The following is a 22711-nucleotide window of genomic DNA, read 5'->3' on the forward strand; positions in this document are numbered from 1 at the left end:
TCCCGTGCATCGCGGCTGCTCGTCCTCCTTTCATGCAAAATCTTAAGGTCCTAGCTCATGTCCAAGGCACCAAAGAAGGGCAAAAAGTCAATAATCGTTAACCAAAACTTGTATTGTAATGCTTCTTACTGGCTATTACATCAACTTAGAAGCTTCTTCTGTGTTCTACTATGGTGCTTTTAGTGTCTCCGCGTACCGCAGCACGCGACATAGCTTTGCAGACGATAAATGTCAACGTTATAGACAGAAGATGGCCAAAGTGACGATGTGGCTTTAAGTCGATATGATATCAAATGACGAAAACGGACGGATTTCTCAGCTTTTTTAAACATATGAATAATTTTCCCATTCTCCAGTGCAACGTGGCTGCTAGTCCTCCTCTCATGCAAAATCTTAAGTGCCCAGCTCTTGTCCAAGGCACCAAAGGACGGTAAAAAGTCAACAATCGATAACTAAAACTTAAATTGCACTTCTTCTTACTGGCTATTACATGAACTTAGAAGCTTCTTCTATGTTCTACTATGGTGCTTTTAGTTTCTCCCCATACCGCAGCACGCGACATAGCTTTGCAGACGATAAATGTAACCGTTTCAGAGAGAAGAGCCTCCAATGTGACGATCTGGCTTATAGTCGATAACAAATGACCAAAACGGACGGATTTCTCAGGTTTCTATTGTATATGAACACTTTTCACATTCTTCCGTGCAACGCGGCTGCTAGTCCTCCTTTCATGCAAAATCTTAAGGTCCAAGCTCATGTCCAAAGAACCAAAGAAGGGTGAAAAGTCAATAATCGATCACTAAAACTTGAATTGTACTGCATCTTACTGGCTATTACATCAGATTAAAAGCTTCTTCTGATTTCTACTATGTTGCTTTTAGTGTCTCCGCATACCGCAGCACGCCACATAGCTTTGCAGGCGATAAATGTAACCGTTTCAGAGAAAAGAGCGGCCAATGTGACGATATGGCTTTAAGTCGATTCGATAACAAATTACGAAAACACACGGATTTCACAGGTTTTTCAAACATATGAACACTTTGCACATTCACCCGTGCAACGCGGCTGTTCGTCCTATTTTCATGCAAAATCTTAAGGTCCTATCTCAAGTCAAAGGCACCAAGGAAGGGTAAAAAGTCAATAATCGATAACTAAAACTTGAAATGTACTGCATCTAACTAGATTTTACATCAACTTAGAAACTTTATCTGTGTTCTACTGTGGTGCTTTTAATGTCTCCGCATACCGCAGCACGCGACATAGCTTTGCAGACGATAGTGTAACCGTTTCAGAGAAAAGAGCGGCCAACATGACGATCTGGCTTTAAGTCGATTCGATCACAAATGACGAAAACAGACGGATTTCTCAGGTTTTTACTATATATGAAAACTTTTCACATTCTCCCGTGCAACGTGGCAGCAAGTCTTCCTTTCATGCAAAATCTTAAGGTCATAGCTCATGTCCAAGGCACCAAAGAAGGGTAAAAAGTCAATAATCGATCATTAAAACTTGAATTGTACTGCTTCTTACTGGCTATAACATCATATTAAAAGCTTCTTCTGATTTCTACTATGGTGCTTTTAGTGTCTCAGCATACCGTAGCACGCGACATACCTTTGCAGACTATAAATGTAACTGTTTCAGAGAGGAGAGCGGCCAATGTGACGAACCGGCTTTAAGTCGATTCGATAGCAAATGACGAAAACGGACGGATTTCTCAGGTTTTTAATACATATGAACACTTTTCACATTCTCCCGTGCAACGCGGCTACTAGTGTTCCTTTCATGCAAAATTTTAATTTCCTAGCTCATGTCCAAGGCACCTAAGAAGGGTAAAAAGTCAATAATCGATAACTAAAATTAGAATTATACTGCTTCTTACTGGCTATTACATCAACTTAGAAGCTTCTTCTGTTTTCTACTATGTTGCTTTTAGTGTCTCCGCATACCGCAGCACGCGAAATAGCTTTGCAAACGATAAATGTAACCGTTTAAGATAGAAGAGAAGCCAATGTGACGATCTGGATAAAGTCGATTCGATAACAAATGACGAAAACGGATGGATTTCTCAGCTTTTTACTACATATGAACACTTTTCACATTCTCCCGTACAATGCGGGTGGCAATCCTCCTTTCATGCAAAATCTTAAGTGCCTAGCTCACATCGAAGATACCAAAGAAGAGTAAAAAGTCAATTATCGATAACTAAAACTTGAATTGCACTGCTTCTTACTGGCTATTACATCAACTTAGAAGCTTCTTCTGTGTTCTACTGTGGCGCTTTTAGTGTCTCGGCATACCGCAGCACGCGACATAGCTTTGCAGACGATAAATATCAACGTTATAGACAGAAGATGGCCAATGTGACGATGTGGCTTTAAGTCGATATGATATCAAATGACGAAAACGGACGGATTTCTCAGCTTTTTTAAACATATGAATAATTTTCCCGTTCTCCAGTGCAACGTGGCTGCCAGTCCTCCTCTCATGCAAAATCTTAAGTACCTAGCTTTTGTCCAAGGCACCAACGAATCGTACAATTCAACAATCGATAACCAAAACTTGAATTGCACTGCTTCTTACTGGCTACGACATCAACTTAGAAGCTTCTTCTGTGTTCCACTATGGTGCTTTTAGTGTCTCCGCGTACCGCAGCACGCGACATAGCTTTGCAGACGATAAATGTAACCGTTTCAGAGAGAAGTGCGGCCAATGTGACGATGTGGCTTTAAGTCAATTCGATAACAAATGACGAAAACGGACGGATTTCTCAGGTTTTTACTACATATGAACACTTTGCACATTCTCCCGTACAACGCGGGTGCTAATCCTCCTTTCATGCAAAATCTTAAGTGCCTAGCTCTTGTCCAAGGCACCAAAGACCGGTAAAAAGTCAACAATCGATAACTAAAACTTAAATTGCACTTCTTCTTACTGGCTATTACATGAACTTAGAAGCTTCATCTGTGTTCTACTATGGTGCTTTCAGTGTCTCCGCATACCGCAGCACGCGACATAGCTTTGCAGACGATAAATGTAACCGTTTCAGAGGGAAGAGAAGCCAATGTGACGATCTGGATAAAGTCGATTCGATAACAAATGACGAAAACGGATGGATTTCTCAGGTTTTTACTACATATGAACACTTTTCACATTCTCCCGTACAATGCAGGTGGCAATCCTCCTCTCATGCAAAATCTTAAGTGCCTATCTCATATCGAAGGCACCAAAGAAGGGTAAAAAGTCAAAAATCGATAACTAAAACTTGAATTGCACTGCCTCTTACTGGCTATTACATCAACTTAGAAGCTTCTTCTGTGTTTTACTGTGGCGCTTTTAGTGTCTCGGCATACCGCAGCACGCGACATAGCTTTGCAGACGGTAAATGTAACCGTTTCAGAGAGAAGAGCGGCCAATGTGTTGATCTGGCTTTAAGCCGATTCGATAACAAATGACGAAAACGGACGGATTTCTCAGGTTATTACTACATATGAACACATTGCACATTCCCCCGTGGAACGCGGCTGCTAGTCCTCCTTTACTGCAAAATCGTATGTTTCTAGCTCATGTCCAAGGCACCAAAGGAGGGTAAAAAGTCAATAATCGATAACTAAAACTTGAATTGTACTGCTTCATACTTGCTATTACATCAACTTAGAAGCTTCTTCTGTGTTCTAGTATGGTGCTTTTAGTGTCTCCGCATACCGCAGCACGCGACAAATGTTTGCAGACGATAAATGTAACCGTTTCAGAGAGAAGAGCGGCCAATGTGACGATCTGGATTTAAGTCGATTCGATAACAAATGACGAAAACGGACAGATTTCTCAGGTTTTTACCACATATGAACGATTGTCACATTCTCCCTTGCAACGTGGCTGCTACTCCTTCTTTCATGCAAAATCTTAAGGTCCTAGCTCATGTCCAAGGCACCAAAGAAAAGTAAAAAGTCAATAATCGGTAACTAAAACTTGAATTGTACTGCTTCTGACTGGCTCTTACATCATCTTAGAAGCTTCGTCTGTGTGCTACTGTGGTGCTTTTAGTGTCTCCGCATACCGCAGCACGCAACATAGCTTTACAGACGATAAATGTAACCGTTTCAGAGAGAAGAGTGGCCAAAGTGACGATTTGGCTTTAGGCCGATTCGATAACAAATGACTAAAACGGACGGATTTCTCATGTTATTACTATATATGAACACTTTTCACATTCTCCCGTGAAACGTGGTTGCTAGTCATCCTTTCATGCAAAATTTTAAGGTCCCAGCTCAAGTCCAAGGCACCAATAAAAGGTAAAAAGACAATAATCGATAACTAAAGCTTGAATTGTACTGCTTCACACTGGCTATTACATCAACTTAGCAGCTTCTTCTTTGTTCTACTATGGTACTTTTAGCGTCTCCGCGTACCGCAGCACGCGACATAGCTTTGCACACGACAAATGTAACCGTTTCAGAGAGAAGGGCGGCCAATGTGACGATCTGGCTTTAAGTCGATTCGATAACAAATGACGAAAACTGACGGATCTCTCCTGTTTTTACTACATATGAACACTTTTCACATTTTCACGTGCAATGCGGCTGCTAGTCCTCCTTTCATGCCAAATCTTAAGGTCCTAGCTCATGTCCAAGGCACCAAAGAAGTGTAAAAAGTCAATAATCGATAACTAAAACTTGAATTCTACTGCTTCTTACTGGCGATTACATCAATTATAAACTTCTTCTGTGTTCTACTACGGTGCTTTTAGTGTCTCCGCATACCGCAGCACGCGACAAAGCTTTGCAGGCGATAAATGTAACCGTTTCAGAGAGAAGAACGGCCAATGTGTCGATCTAGCTTTAAGTCGATTCGATAACAAATGACGAAAACGGACGGATATCTCAGGTTTTTACTGTATACGAATACTTTTCACATTCCCCCGTGCAACGCTGCTGCTAGTCCTCCTTTCCTGCAAAATCTTAAGGTCCTAGCTCATATCCAAGGAACCAAAGAAGGGTAAGAAGTCAATAACGGATAACTAAAACTTGAATTCTACTGCTTCTTACTGGTTATTGCTTCAACTTAGAATCTTCTTCTGTGTTCTACTATGGTGCGTATTGTGTCACCGCATACCGCAGCAGGCGACATAGCTTTGCTGACGATAAGTGTAACCGTTTCAGAGAGAAGAGCGGCCAATGTGACGATCTGGATAATGTCGATTCGATAACAAGTGACGTAAACGGACGGATTTCTCAGGTTTTTACTACATATGAACACTTTTCACATTCTCCCGTGCAACGTGGCTGCTAGTCCTTCTTTCCTGCAAAATCGTATGATTCTAGCTCATGTCCAAGGCACCAAAGAAGGGTAAAGAGTCAATAATAGATAAATAAAACTTTAATTGTACCGCCTCTTACTGGATATTACACCAACTTAGAAGCTTCTTCTGTGTTCTACCATGGTGCTTTTAGTGTCTAGTTTATGTCCCAGCACCCCACATAGCTTTGCAGGCGGTAAATGTAACCGTTTAAGAGAGAAGAGCGGCTAATGTGACGATCTGGCAAATAGTCGACTCGATAACAAATGACCAAAACGGACTGATTTCTCAGGTTTTTACTATATACGAACACTTTTCACACTCCCCCGTGCAACGCGGCTGCTATTCCTCCTTTCATGCAAATTCTTAAGGTCCTAGCTCATGTCAAAGGCACCAAAGAAGAGTAAAATGTCAATAATCGATAACTAAAACTTGAATTGTACTGCTTCTTACTTGTTATTACATCAAATTAGAAGCTTCTTCTATGTTCTACTACGGTGATTTTAGTGTCTCCGAATACCGCAGCACGCGACATACCTTTGCACACGATAAATGTAACCGTTTCAGAGAGAACAGGAGCCAATGGGACGATCTGGCTTTAAGTCGATTCTATAACAAAAGACGAAAACGGACGGATTTCTCAGATTTTTACTACAAATGAACACTTTTCATATTTTTCCGTGCAATGCGGCTGCTAGTCCTCCTTTCACGCAAAATCTTAAGGTCCTAGCTCATGTCCAAGGTACCAAAGAAGTGTAAAAAGTCAATAAACGATAACTAAAACTTGAATTGTACTACTTCTTACAGGCTATTACATCAACTTAGATGCTTCTTCTGTGTTTTACTATGCTGCTTTTAGTGTCTCTTCGTACCGCAGCACGAGACATAGTTTTGCAAACGATAAATGTAACCGTTTCAGAGAGAAGAGCGGCCAATGTGACGATCTGGCTTTAAGTCGATTCGATAACAAATGACGAAAAAGGACGGATTTCTCAGGATTTTACCACATATGAACACTTTTCACATTCTCCCGTGCAACGTGGCTGCTAGTCCTCCTATCATGCAAAATCTTAAGGTCCTAGTTCATGTTCAAGGCACCAAAGAAGGGAAAAAGTCAATAATCGATAACTAAATCTTGAATTGTACTGTTTCTTACTGGCGATTACATCAACTTAGAAGCTTCTTCTGTGTTCTACTATGGTGCTTTTAGTGTCTCCGCATACCGCAGCACGCAACATAGCTTTGCAGGCGATAAATGTACCCGTTTCAGAGAGAAGAGCAGCCAATGTGACGACCTGGCTTTAAGTCGATTCGATAACAAATGACGTAACGGACGGATTTCTCAGGTTTTTACTACATATGAACGCTTTTGTCATTCCCTCGTGCAACGCGGATGCTAGTTCTCCTTTCATGCAAAATCTTAAGGTCCTAGCTCATGTACAATGCACCAAAGAAGGGTAAAAACTCAATAATCGATAACTAAAACTTCAATTGTACTACATCTTACTGGCTATTACATCAACTTAGAAGCTTCTTCTGGGTTATAATATGGTGCTTTTAGTGTCTCCGCATACCGCAGCATGCGACAAATGCGATAAATGTAACCGTTTCAGAGAGAAGAGCGGCCAATGTAACGATCTTGCTTTAAGTTGATTCGATTACAAATGACGATAACGGACGGATTTCTCAGGTTTCTGCAACGTATGATCACTTTTCAAATTCTCCCGTGCAACGTGGCTGCTAGTCCTTTTTTTATGCAAAATCTTAAGGTCCTAGCTCATGTCCAACGCACCAAAGTAGGGTAACAAGTCAATAATCGATAACTAAAACTTGAATTGTACTACTTCTTACTACCTATTACACCAACTTACAAGCTTCTTCTGTGTTCTACTATGGTGCTGTTAGTGTCTCCGCATACCGCAGCACGCGACATAGCTTTGTAGACGATAGTGTAACCGTTTCAGACAGAAGACCGGCCAACATGACGATCTGGCTTTAAGTCGATTCGATAACAAATGACGAAAACCGACTGATTTCACAGGTTTTTACTACATATGAACACTTTGCACATTCTCCCGTGCAACGCGGCTGCTAGTCCTCCTTTCATGCATAATCTTAAGGTCCTAGCTCATGTCCAAGGCACCAAAGATGAGTAAAAAGTCAATAATCGATAACAAAACATGAATTGTAGTGCTTCTTACTGGCTATTACATCAACTTAGAAACTTCTTCTCTGTTCTACTATGGTGCTTTTAGTGTCTCCTTTATACCGCAGCACGCGACATAGCTTTGCAGACGATAAATGTAACCGTTTCAGAGAGAAGAGCGGCCAATGTGACGATCTGGCCTTAAGTCGATTCGATAACAAATGAGGAAAACGGACGGATTTCTCAAGTTTTTACTATATACGAACACTTTTCACATTCCCCCGTGCAACGCGGCAGCTAGTCCTCCTTTCATGCAAAATCTTGAGGTCCTATCTCTTGTCCAAGGCACCAAAGAAGGGTATAAAGTTAATATTCGATAACTAAAACTTGAATTGTACTGCTTCTGACTGGCTAATACATCAACTTAGAAGCTTTTTCTGTGTGCTACTATGGTTCTTTTAGTGTCACCGGATACCGCAGCACGAAAGATAGCTTTGCAGACGACAAATGTAACCGTTGCAGAGATAAGGGCGGGCAATGTGACGATCTGGCTGTAAGTCGATTTGATAACAAATGACGAAAACGGACGGATTTCTCAGGTTTTTACTACATATGAACACTTTGCACATTCTCCCGTGCAACGCGGCTGCTAATCCTCCTATCATGCCAAATCGTTAGGTCCTAGCTCATGTCCAAGGCACCAAAGAAGGGTAAAAAGTCAATAATTGATAACTAAACTTGAATTGTATTGCTTCTTACTGGCCATTACATCAACTTAAAAGTTTTGTATGTGTTCTACTGTGGTGCGTTTAGTGTCTCCTTTATACCGCAGCTCGCGACAAACCTTTGCTGACAATGAATGTAATAGTTTCAGAGAGAAGAGCGGCCAATGTGACGATCTGGCTCTAAGCCGATTCAAGAACAAATGACGAAAACGGAACGATTTCACAGGTTTTTACTACATATGAACACTTTGCACATTCTCCCGTGCACCGAGGCTGCTAGTCATCCTTATATGCAAAATCTTTGGGTCCTAGCTCGTATCCTAGGCACCAAAGAAGGGTAAAAACTCAATAATCGATAACAAAACTTGAATTGTACTGCTTCTTACTGGAAATCACACCAACTTAGAAGCTTCTTCGGTGTTCTACTATTGTCCTTTTAGTGTATCCGCATACCGCAGCACGCGAAATAGCATTGGAGACGATAAATATAACCGTTTCAGAGAGAAGAGCGGCCAATGTGACGATCTGGCTTTAAGTCGATTCGATAACAAATGACGAAAACGGACGGATTTCTCAGGTTTTTACTACATATGAACACTTTGCACATTCTCCCGTGCAACGCGGCTGCTAGTCCTCCTTTCATGCAAAATCTTAAGGTCCTAGCGCATGTTCAAGGCACGAAAGAAGGGAAAAAAGTCAATAATCAATAACTAAAACTTGAATTGTACTGTTTCTCACTGGCTACTACAACAACTTAGAAGCTTCTTCTGTGTTCTACTATGGTGCTTTTAGTGTCTCCGCATACCGTAGCAAGCGACATAGTTTTGCAGAAGATAAATGTAACCGTTTCAGAGAGAAGAGCGGCCAATGTGACGATGTGGTTTTAAGTCGATTCGATAACAAATGACGAATACGGACGGATTTCTCAGGTTTTTACAACATATCAAAACTTTTCACATTCTCCAGTGCAACGCGGCTGCTAGTCCTCCATTCATGCAAAATCCTAAGGTGTTAGCTCATGTCCAAGGCAATAAAGAAGGGTAAAGAGTCAATAATCGATAAAAAAACTTGAATTGTACTATTTCTTATTAGCGATTACATCAACTTACAAGTTTTTTCTGTGTTCTACTATGGTGCATTTAGTGTCTCATTTATACCGCTGCACAAGTTAAAGCTTGGCAGACGATAAATGTAACCGTTTCAGAGAGAAGAGCAGCCAATGTGACGATCTGGCTTTAAGTCGATTCGATAACAAATGACGGAAACGGACGGATTTCTAAGGTTTTTACTACATATCAACACATTTCACATTCTCCCGTGCAACGCGGCTGCTAGTCCACCTTTCATTCAAAATCTTAAGGTCCCAGCTCATGTCCAATGCACCAAAGACGGGTAAAAAGTCATTAATCGATAACTAAAACTTGAATTGTACTGCATCTTACTGGGTATTACGTCAACTTAGAAGCTTCTTCTGTGTTCTACTATGGTGCTTTTAGTGTCTCCGCATTCCGCAGCACGCGACATAGCTTTGCAGACGATAAATGTAACCGTTTCAGAGAGAAGAGAGGCCAGTGTGACGATCTGGCTTTAAGTCGATTCGATAACAAATGACGAACACGGACGAATTTCTCAGGTTTTTACTAGATATGAACACTTTTCACATTCTCCCTTGCGACGCGGCTGCTAGTCCTCCTTTCATGCAAAATCGTAAGGTCCTAGCTCATGTCCAAGGTACCAAAGAAGGGTAAAAAGTCAATAATTGATAACTAAAACTTGACTTGTACTGCATCTTACTGCCTATTACGTCAACTTAGAACCTTCTTCTGTGTTCTACTATGGTGCTTTTAGTGTCTCCTTTATACAGCAGCACGCGACATAGTTTTGCAGACGATAAATGTAATCGTTTCAAAAGAGGAGCGGCCAAGGTGACGATCTGGCTGTAAGTCTATTCGATAACAATTGACGAAAACGGACGTATTTCTCAGGTTTTTACTACATATGAACACTTTTCACATTCTCCCGTGCAACGCGGCTGCTAGTCCTTCTTTCATGCAAAATCGTATGTTTCTAGCTCATGTCCAAGGCACCAAAGAAGGGTAAAAAGTCATAATCGGTAACTAAAACTTGAATTGTACAGCTTCTGACTGGCTATTACATCAGCTTAGAAGCTTCTTCTGTGTGCTACTATGGTGCTTTTAGTGTCACCGGATACCGTAGCACGAAACATAGCTTCGCAGACGAAAAATGTAACCGTTTCAGAGAGAAGGGCTGGCAATGTGACGATCTGGCTATAAGTCGATTCGATAACAAATGACGAAAACGGACGGATTTCTCAGGTTTTTACTACATATGAACACTTTTCACATTCTCCCGTGCAACGCGGCTGTTAGTCCTTCTTTCATGCAAAATCTTAAGGTGCTACCTCATGTCCAAGGCACCAAAGAAGGGTAAAAAGTCAATAATCGATAACAAAGCATGAATTGTAGTGCTTCTTACTGGCTATTACATCAACTTAGAAACTTCTTCTCTGTTCTACTATGGTGCTTTTAGTGTCTCCTTTATACCGCAGCACGCGACATAGCTTTGCAGACGATAAATGTAACCGTTTCAGAGAGAAGAGCGGCCAATGTGACGATCTGGCTTTAAGTCGATTCGATAACAAATGACGAAAACGGACGGATTTCTCAGATTTTTACTACATATGAACACTTTGCACATTCTCCCGTGCAACGCGGCTGCTAGTCCTCCTTTCATGCAAAATCTTAAGGTCCTAGCTCACGTTCAAGGCACGAAAGAAGGGAAAAAAGTCAATAATCGATAACTAAAACTTGAATTGTACTGTTTCTTACTGGCTACTACAACAACTTAGAAGCTTCTTCTGTGTTCTACTATGGTGCTTTTAGTGTCTCCGCATACCGTAGCAAGCGACATAGTTTATCAGACGATAAATGTAACTGTTTACGAGAGAAGAGCGGCCAATGTGACGATCTGGCTTTAAGTCGATTCGATAACAAATGACGGAAACGGACGGATTTCTAAGGTTTTTACTACATATCAACACTTTCACATTCTCCCGTGCAACGCGGCTGCTAGTCCTCCTTTCGTGCAAAATCTTAAGGTCATAGCTCATGTCCAAAGCACCAAAGTATGGTAAAAAGTCAATAATCAATAAATAAAACTTGCTTTTTACTGATTCTTACTGGAGATAACATTAACTTAGAAGCTTTTTCTCTGTTCACCTATGGTGCTTTTAGTGTCTCCGCATACCGCAGTACGCGACATAGTTTTTCAGACGATAAATGTAACTGTTTACGAGAGAAGAGCGGCCAATGTGACGATCTGGCTTTAAGTCGATTCGATAACAAATGACGGAAACGGACGGATTTCTAAGGTTTTTACTACATATCAACACATTTCACATTCTCCCGTGCAACGCGGCTGCTAGTCCTCCTTTCATTCAAAATCTTAAGGTCCCAGCTCATGTCCAATGCACCAAAGACGGGTAAAAAGTCATTAATCGATAACTAAAACTTGAATTGTACTGCTTCTTACTGGCTATTACATCAACTTAGAAATTTCTTCTGTGTTCTACTATGTTACTTTTAGTGTCCCCTTATACCGCAGCACGCGACATAGGTTTGCAGACGATAAATGTAACCGTTTCAGAGAGAAGAGCGGCCAATGGGACGATATGGCTTTAAGTCGATTCCATAACAAATGACGAAAACGGACGGATTTCTCAGGTTTTTACAACATATGAACACTTTGCACATTCTCCCGTGCAACGCGGCTGCTAGTCCTCCTTTCATGCAAAATCTTTAGGTCCTAGCTCATGTCCAAGGCACCAGAGAAGGGTAAAAAGTCAATAATTGATAACTAAGACTTGAATTGTATTGCTTCTTACTGGCGATTACATCAACTTAAAAGTTTTGTATGTGTTCTACTATGGTGCGTTTAGTTTCTCCTTTATACCGCAGCACGCGACATAGTTTTGCAGACAATAAATGTAACCGTTTACGAGTGAAAAGCGGCCAACGTGACGATCTGGCCTTAAGTCGATTCGATAACAAATGAAGGAAACGGACGGATTTCTAAGGTTTTTACTACATATCAACACATTTCACATTCTCCCGTGCAACGCGGCTGCTAGTCCTCCTTTCATTCAAAATCTAATGGTCCCAGCTCATGTCCAATGCACCAAAGACGGGTAAAAAGTCATTAATCGATAACTAAAACTGAATTGTACTGCTTCTTACTGGCTATTACATCAACTTAGAAACTTCTTCTGTTTTCTACTATGTTACTTTTAGTATCACCTTATACCGCAGCACGAGACTTAGCTTTGCAGACGATAAATGTAACCGTTTCAGAGCGAAGAGCTTCCTATGTGACGATATTGCTTTAAGTCGATTCGAAAACAAATGACCTAAACGGACGGATTTATCAGATTTTTAATACATAAGAAGACTTTTCACATTCTCCCGTGTAACGAGGATGCTAGTCATCCTTTCATGCAAAATCTTAAGATCCAAGCTCATGTTCAAGGCACCAAAGAAGGGTAAAAAGTCAATAATCGATAGCTAAAACTTCAATTGTACTGCCTCTTACTGGCTATTACATCAAATTAGAAGCTTCTTCTGTGTTTTAATATGGTGCTTGTAGTGTCTCCGCATACCGCAGCACACGACGTAGCTTAGGAGACGATAAATGTAGCCGTTTCAGAGAGAAGAGTGGCCAATGTGACAATCTGGCTTTAAGTCGATTCGATAACAAATGACGAAAACGGACGGATTTCTAAGGTTTTTACTACATATGAACACATTTCACATTCTCACGTGTAACGCGGCTGCTAGTCCTCCTTTCATGCAAAATCTTAAGGTCCTAGCTCATGTCCAAGGCACCGAAAAACGGAAAAATGTCAATAATCGACAACTAAAACTTGAATTGCACTGGTTATTACTGGCTATAACATCGTATTAAAAGCTTCTTCTGATTTCTACTATGGTGCTTTTAGTGTCTCCGCATACCGTAGCACGCGACATACCTTTGCAGGCGATAAATGTAACTGTTTCAGAGAGAAGAGCGGCCAATGTGACGATGTGGCTTTAAGTCGATTTGATAACAAATGACGAAAACGGACGGATTTCTTAGGTTTTAACTACATATGAACACTTTTCACATTCTCCCGTGCAAGGTGGCAGCTAGTCCTCCTTTCCCGCAGAATCTTCAGGTCCTAGCTCATGTCCAAGGCACCAAAGAAGGGTGAAAAGTCAATAATCGATCACAAAAACTTGAATTGTGATGCATCTTACTGGCTATTACATCATCTTAGACTCTTCATCTGTGTTCTACGTTGGTGCTCTTAATGTCTCCGCATACCGCAGGCGGGACATAGCTTTTCAGACTATAGTGTAACCGTTTCAGAGAAATGAGCGGCCAACATGACGATCTGGCTTTAAGTCTATTCGATGACAAATGACGGAAACGGACGGATTTCTAAGGTTTTTACTACATATCAACACTTTTCACTTTCTCCCGTGCAAAGCGACTGCTAGTCCTATTTCATGCAAAATCTTAAGGTCCCAGGTCATGTCCAAGGCACCAAAGAAGGGTAAGAAGTCAATAATCGATAACTAAAACTGGAATTGTACTGATTCTTACTGGCAATTACATCAACTTAGAAGCTTCTTCTGTGTTTTACTATGGTGATTTTAGTGTCTCCGCATAAAGCAGCACTCGACATAGCTTTGCAGACGATAAATGTAACTGTTTCAGCGAGAAGAGAAGCCAAAGTGACGATCTGGCTTTAAGTCGATTCGATAACAAATGACGAAAACGGACGGATTACTCAGGTTCTTTCTACATATGAACACTTTGCATATTCTCCCGTACAACGCAAGTGCTAGTCGTCCTTTCATGCTAAATATTATGTGCTTAGCTCATGTCGAAGGCACCAAAGAAGGGTAAAAGTAATTAATCTATAACTAAACTTGAATTGCACTGCTTCTTACTGGCTATTACATCAACTTAGAAACTTCTTCTGTGTTCTACTATGGTGCTTTTAGTGTCTCCGCATACCGCCGCACTTGTCATAGCTTTGCAGACGATAAATGGAACCGTTTCAGAGAGAAAAGCGGCCAATGTGACGATCTGGCTTTAAGTCGATTCGATACCAAATGACGAAAACGGACGGATTTCTCAGGTTTTTACCACATATGAACACTTTTCACGTTCTCCCGTACAACGTGGCTGCTAGTCCTCTTTTCATGCAAAAAGTTCCTAGCTCATGTCCAAGGCACCTAAGAAGGGTAAAAAGTCAATAATCGATGTCTAAAACTAGAATTATACTGCTTCTTACTGGCTATTACATCAACTTAGAAGCTTCTTCTGTTTTCTACTTTGTTGCTTTTAGTGTCTCCGCATACCGCAGCACGCGACATAGCTTTGCAGACGTTAAATGTAACCGTTAAAGATAGAAGAGAAGCCAATGTGACGATATGGATAAAGTCGATTCGATAACAAATGACGAAAACGGACAGATTTCTAATGTTTTTACTACATATGAACACTTTTCACATTATCACGTGAAACGTTGCTGCTAGTCCTCCTTTCATGCAAAATCTTATGGTCCCAGCTCATGTCCAAGGCACCAAAGAAGGGTAAAAAGTCAATAATCGATAACTAAAACTTGAATTATAGTGCTTCTTACTGGCTATTACATCTACTTAGAAGCTTCTTCTATGTTCTACTATGGTCCTTTTAGTGTCTCCGCATACCGCAGCACGCGACATAGCTTTGCAGACGATAGTGTAACCGTCTCAGAGAGAAGAGCGGCCAAAATGACGCTCTGGCTTAAAGTCGATTCGATAACAGAAGACGAAAACGGACGGATTTCTCAGGTAATTAATAAATATGAACACTTTTCACAATCTCCCGTGCAAAGCGGCTGCTAGTCCTCCTTTTATGCAAAATCTTAAGGTCTTAGCTCATATCCAAGGCACCAAACAAGGGTAAAAAGTCAATAATCGATATCAAAATCTTAAATTGTACTGCTTCTTACTGGCTACTACATCAACTTAGGAGCATCTTCTGTGTTCTACTATGGTGCTTTTAGTGTCTCTGCATACAGCAGCACGCGCCATAGCTTTGCAAACATGAATGTAACCGTTTCATAGAGAAGTGCGGCCAATGTGACGATCTGGCTTTAAGTCAATTCGATAACAAATGACGAAAACGTCCAGATTTCTTAGGTTTTTAATACATATGAACACCTTTCACAATCTCCCGTGCAACGCGGCTGCTATTCTGCCTTTCATGCAAAATCTTAAGGTCCATCTAATGTCCAAGGCACCAAAGGAGTGTAAAATGTCAATAATCGATAACAAAAATTTGAATTGTACTGCTTCTTACTGGCTATTACATCAACTTAGAAGCTTATTCTGTGTTCTACTATGGTGTTTTTAGTGTCTCCGCACACCGCAGCATGCGACATAGCTTTGCAGACGATAAATGTAAACGTTCCAGAGAGAAGAGCGGCCAATGTGACGTTCTGGCTTTAAGTCGTTTCGATAACAAATGACGAATACGGACGGATTTCTCAGTTTTTTATTACATATGAACACTTTTCACATTATCACGTGAAACGTGGCTGCTAGTCCTCCTTTCATGCAAAATCTTAAGGTCCTAGCTCATGTCCAAGGCATCAAAGAAGTGTAAAAACTCAATAATCGATAACTAAAACTAGAATTGTACTGCTTCTTACTGGCTATTACATCGTCTTAAAAGCATCTTCTGTTTTCTACTATTGTGCTCTTAGTGTCTCCGCATACCGCAGCGCTTGTCATAGCTTTGCAGACGATAAATGTAACCGTTTCAGCGAGAAGAGTTGCCAATGTGACGATCTGGCTTTAAGTCGATTCGATAACAAATGACGAAAACGGACGGATTTCTCAGGTTTTTACTACATATGAACACTTTTCACATTCTGCCGTGCAACGTGGCTTCTACTCCTCCTTTCATGCAAAATCTGAAGGTCCTAGCTCATCTTCAAGGCACCAAAGAAGGGTAAAAAGTCAATATTCGATATTTAAAACTTGAATTGTACTGCTTCTGACTGGCTAATACATCAACTTAGAAGCTTCTTCTGTGTTCTACTATGGTGCTTTTAGTGTCTCCGCATAACGCAGCACGCGACATAGCTTTGCAGACGATAAATGTAACCGTTTCAGAGAGAAGAGCGGCCAATATGACGATGTGGCTTTAAGTCGATATGATAACAAATGACGAAAACGGACGGATTTCTCAGTTTTTTACTACATATGAAGAATTTTCACATTCTCCCGTGCAACGTGGCTGCTAGTCCACCTTTCATGCAAAATATGAAGGTCCTACCTCATCTGCTTGGCACCAAAGAAGGGTAAAAAGTCAATAATCGATAACTAAAACTTGTATAGTACTGCATCTTAATGGCAATTACAATAACTTCGAAGCTTCTTCTGTGTTCTACTTTGGTGCTTTTAGTGTCTGAGCATACCGCAGCACACAACATAGCTTTGCAGTCGGTAATTGTAACCGTTTCAAAGAGAAGAGCAGCCAATGTGACGATCCGGCTTTAAGTCGATTAGATAACAAATGACGAAAACGGGCGGATTTCTCAGGTTTTTAATACATATGAACACTTTTCACAATCTCCCGTGCAACGCGGCTACTAGTCTTCCTTTCATGCAAAATCTTAACGTCCTAGGTCATGTCTAAGGCACCAAAGAAGGGTAAAAAGTCAATAATCCATAACTAAAACTTGAATTGTACTGCTACTTACTGGCAATTACATCAACTTGGGAGCTTCTTCTGTGTTCTACTATGGTGCTTTTAGTGTCTCCGCATACCGCAGAATGCGAAATAGCTTTGCAGACGATAAATGTAAGCGTTTCAGAGAGAAGCGAAGCCAAAATGACGATCTGGCTTTAAGTCGATTCGATAACAATGTTCGAAAACGGACGGATTTCTCAGGTTTTTACTACATATGAACACTTTTCACATTCTCCCGTGCAACGCGGCTGCTAGTCCTCCTTTAATGCAAAATCCTAAGGTCCTAGCTCACGTCCAAGGCACCAAAGAAGGGTAAGAAGTCAATAATCGATAATTAAAACTGAAATTTTACTGATTCTTACTGGCAATTACATCAACTTAGAAGCTTCTTCTGTGTTCTACTATGGTGCTTTTAGTGTCTCCGCATACCGCAGCACGGGTTATAGCTTTGCAGACGATAAATGTAACCGTTTCAGAGAGAAGAGAAGCCAATGTGTCGATCTGGCTTTAAGTCGATTCGATAACAAATGACGAAAACGGACAGATTTCTCACGTTTTTACTACATATGACACTTTTTACATTCTCCCGTGCAACGTAGCTGCTACTCCTCCTTTCATGCAAAATGTGAAGGTCCCAGCTCATGTCCAAGGCACCAAAGAAGGGTAAAAAGTCAATAATCGATAATTAAACTTGAATTGAACTGCTTCTTACTGGTTATTACATCAACTTAGAAGCTTCTTCTCTGTTCTACTATGGTGCTTTTAATGTCTCCGCATACCGCAGCAGGCGACATAGCTTTGCAGACGATAGTGTAACCGTTTCAGAGAGAAGAGAAGCCAATGTGACGATCAGGCTTTAAGTCGATTCGATAAAAAATGACGAAAACGGACGGATTTCTCAGGTTTTTACTACATACGAATACTTTTCACATTCTCCCTTGCAAAGCGGCTTTTAGTCCTCCTTTCATGCAAAATCTAAAGGTCCCAGATGATGTCGCAGGCACCAAAGAAGGGTAAAAAGTCAATAATCGATAACAAAATCTTGAATTGTACTGCTTCTTACTGGCTATTACATCAACTTATAAGCTCCTTCTGTGTTGTACTATGGTGCTTTTAGTTGTCTCAGCATACCACAGCATGCGACATAGCTTTGCCGACGATAAACGTAACCGGTTAAGAGAGAAAAGCGGCAAATATGACGATCTGTCTTTAAGTCTATTCGATAACAAATGACGAAAGCGGACGGATTTCTCAGATTTTTATCACATATGAACACTTTTCTCACTCTCCCGTGCAACGCGGCTGCTAGTCCTCCTTTCATGCAAAATCTTGAGGTCCTAGCTCATGTCCAAGGCACCAAAGAAGTGTAAAAAGACAATAATCGATAAATAAAACTTGAATTGTACTGCTTCTTACTGGCTATTACGTCAACTGAGAAGCTTCTTCTGTGTTCTACTATGGTGCTTTTAGTGCCTCCGCATACAGCAGCACGCGACATAGCTTTGCAGACGATAAATGTAACCGTTTCAGAGAGAAGAGCGGCCAATGTGACGATCTGGCTTTAAGTTGATTCGATAACAAATGACGAAAACGGACAGATTTCTAAGGTTTTTACTACATATGAACACTTTTCACATTCTCCCGTGCAACGCGGCTGCTAGTCCTCCTTTCAAGCAAAATCGTAAGGTGTCAGCTCATGTCCAAGGCACCAAAGAAGGGTAAAAAGTCAATAATCAATAACTAAAACTTGAATTGTACTGCTTCTTACTGGCTATTACATCAACTTAGAAGCTTATTCTGTGTTCTACTATGGTGCTTTTAGCGTATCCGCATTCCGCAGAACGCGACATAGCTTTGCAGATGATAAATGTAACCGTTTCAGAAAGAAGAGCGGCCAATGTGACGATCTGGCATTAAGGCGATTCGATTAAAAATGAAGAAAACGGACGGATTTCTCAGGTTTTTACTACTTATGAACACTTTTCACATTCTCCCGTGCAACGCGGCTGCTGGTCCTCCTTTCATACAAAATCCAAAGGTCCTAGCTCATGTCCAAGGCTCCAAAGAAGGTTAAAAAGTCAATAATAGATAACTAAAACTTGACTTGTACTGCTTCTTGCTGGCGATTACATAAACTTAGAAGTTTTGTATGTGTTCTACTATGGTGCGTTTAGTGTCTCATTTATACCGCAGCTCACAACAAACCTTTGCTGACGATGAATGTAATAGTTTCAGAGAGAAGAGCGGCCAATTTGACGATCTATCTTTAAGTCGATTCGATTACAAATGACGAAAACGGACGGATTTCTCACGTTTTTACTATATACGAACACTTTTCACATTCCCCCATCCAACGCGGTAGCTAGTCCTCCTTTCATGCAAAATCTTAAGGTCCTAGCTCATGTCCAAGGCACCAAAGAAGGGTAAAAAGTTAATATTCGATAACTAAAACTTGAATTGTACTGCTTCTGACTGGCTAATACATCAACTTAGAAGTTTCTTCTGTGTGCTAATATGGTGCTTTTAGTGTCACCGGATACCGCAGCACGCAACATAGCTTTGCAGACGACAAATGTAACCGTTTCAGAGAGAAGGGCGGGCAGTGTGACGATCTGGCTTTAAGTCGATTCGATAACAAATGACGAAAACGGACTTATTTCTCTGGTATTTACTACATATGAAAACGTTTCACATTCCCACGTGTAACGCGGCTGCTAGTCCTCCTTTCATGCACAATCTTAAGGTCCTAGCTCATGTCCAAGGCACCAAAAATGGGTAAAAAGTCAATAATCGATAACTAGAACTTCAATTGTACTGCTTCTTACTGGCTATTACATCAACTTAGTACCTCCTTCTGTGGTCTCCTATGGTGCTTTTAGTGTCTCCGCATACCGCCGCACTTGTCATAGCTTTGCAGACGATAAATGGAACCGTTTCAGAGAGAAAAGCGGCCAATGTGACGATCTGGCTTTAAGTCGATTCGATACCAAATGACGAAAACGGACGGATTTCTCAGGTTTTTACCACATATGAACACTTTTCACGTTCTCCCGTACAACGTGGCTGCTAGTCCTCTTTTCATGCAAAAAGTTCCTAGCTCATGTCCAAGGCACCTAAGAAGGGTAAAAAGTCAATAATCGATGTCTAAAACTAGAATTATACTGCTTCTTACTGGCTATTACATCAACTTAGAAGCTTCTTCTGTTTTCTACTTTGTTGCTTTTAGTGTCTCCGCATACCGCAGCACGCGACATAGCTTTGCAGACGTTAAATGTAACCGTTAAAGATAGAAGAGAAGCCAATGTGACGATATGGATAAAGTCGATTCGATAACAAATGACGAAAACGGACAGATTTCTAATGTTTTTACTACATATGAACACTTTTCACATTATCACGTGAAACGTTGCTGCTAGTCCTCCTTTCATGCAAAATCTTATGGTCCCAGCTCATGTCCAAGGCACCAAAGAAGGGTAAAAAGTCAATAATCGATAACTAAAACTTGAATTATAGTGCTTCTTACTGGCTATTACATCTACTTAGAAGCTTCTTCTATGTTCTACTATGGTCCTTTTAGTGTCTCCGCATACCGCAGCACGCGACATAGCTTTGCAGACGATAGTGTAACCGTTTCAGAGAGAAGAGCGGCAAAAATGACGCTCTGGCTTATAGTCGATTCGATAACAGAAGACGAAAACGGACGGATTTCTCAGGTAGTTAATAAATATGAACACTTTTCACATTCTCCCGTGCAAATCGGCTGCTAGTCCTCCTTTTATGCAAAATCTTAGGGTCTTAGCTCATATCCAAGGCACCAAAGAAGGGTAAAAAGTCAAATATCGATAACAAAATCTTAAATTGTACTGCTTCTTACTGGCTATTACATCAACTTAGGAGCATCTTCTGTGTTCTACAATGATGCTTTTAATGTCTCTGCATACAGCACCACGCGCCATAGCTTTGCAAACATAAATGTAACCGTTTCATAGAGAAGTGCGGCCAATGTGACGATCTGGCTTTAAGTCGGTTCGATAACAAATGACGAAAACGGCCCGATTTCTTAGGTTTTTAATACATATGAACACTTTTCACAATCTCCCGTGCAACGCGGCTGCTAGTCTGCCTTTCATGCAAAATCTTAAGGTCCTAGCTCATGTCCAAGGCACCAAAGAAAGGTAAGAAGTCAATAATCGATAACTAAAACTGGAATTGTACTGCTTCTTACTGGCTATTACATCAATTTATCAGCTTCTTCTGTGTTCTACTATGGTGCTTTTAGTGTCTCCGCATACCGCAGCACGCGACATAGCTTTGCAGACGATAAATGTAACCGATTCAGAGAGAAAAGCGGCCAATGTGACGATCTCGCTTTAAGTCAATTCGATAACAAATAACGAAAACGGACGGATTTCTCGGGTTTTTACTACATATGAACACTTTGCACATTCTCCCGAACAACGCGGGTGCTAGTCCTCCTTTCATGCAAAATCTTAAGTGCCTAGCTCATGTCCAAGCCACCAAAGAAGAGTAAACACTCAACAATCGATAACTAAAACTTGAATTGCATTGCTTCTTACTGGCTATTACATCAACTTAGAAGCTTCTTCTGTGTTCTACTATGGTGCTTTTAGTGTCTCCGCGGACCGCAGCTCGTGACATATCTTTGCAGACGATAAATGTAACCGTTTCAGAGAGAACAGTGGCCAATGTAAAGTTCAGGCTTTAAGTCGATTCGATAACAAATGACGGAAACGGACGGATTTCTAAGGTTTTTACAACATATCAACACTTTCACATTCTCCCGTGCAACGCGGCTGCTAGTCCTCCTTTCATGCAAAATCTTAAGGTCCTAGCTCATGTCCAAAGCACCAAAGTATGGTAAAAAGTCAATAATCAATAAATAAAACTTGCTTTTTACTGATTCTTACTGGAGATTACATTAACTTAGAAGCTTTTTCTCTGTTCACCTATGGTGCTTTTAGTGTCTCCGCATACCGCAGTACGCGACATAGTTTTTCAGACGATAAATGTAACTGTTTACGAGAGAAGAGCTGCCAATGTGACGATCTGGCTTTAAGTCGATTCGATAACAAATGACGGAAACGGACGGATTTCTAAGGTTTTTACTACATATCAACACATTTCACATTCCCCCGTGCGACGCGGCTGCTAGTCCTCCTTTCATTCAAAATCTTAAGGTCCCAGCTCATGTCCAATGCACCAAAGACGGGTAAAAAGTCAATAATTGATAACTAAAACTTGAATTGTACTGCATCTTACTGCCTATTACGTCAACTTAGAACCTTCTTCTGTGTTGTACTATGGTGCTTTTAGTGTCTCCTTTATACAGCAGCACGCGACATAGTTTTGCAGACGATAAATGTAATCTTTTCAAAAGAGGAGCGGCCAAGGTGACGATCTGGCTGTAAGTCGATTCGATAACAATTGACGAAAACGGACGTATTTCTCAGGTTTTTACTACATATGAACACTTTTCACATTCTCCCGTGCAACGCGGCTGCTAGTCCTTCTTTCATGCAAAATCGTATGTTTCTAGCTCATGTCCAAGGCACCAAAGAAGGGTAAAAAGTCATAATCGGTAACTAAAACTTGAACTGTACAGCTTCTGACTGGCTATTACATCAACTTAGAAGCTTCTTCTGTGTTCTGCTATGGTGCTTTTAGTGTCACCGGATACCGTAGCACGAAACATAGCTTTGCAGACGAAAAATGTAA

Source organism: Schistocerca gregaria, unplaced genomic scaffold (genome assembly GCF_023897955.1).
Source record: "Schistocerca gregaria isolate iqSchGreg1 unplaced genomic scaffold, iqSchGreg1.2 ptg000244l, whole genome shotgun sequence".
In the NCBI taxonomy this organism is placed as follows: Eukaryota; Metazoa; Arthropoda; class Insecta; order Orthoptera; family Acrididae; genus Schistocerca; species Schistocerca gregaria.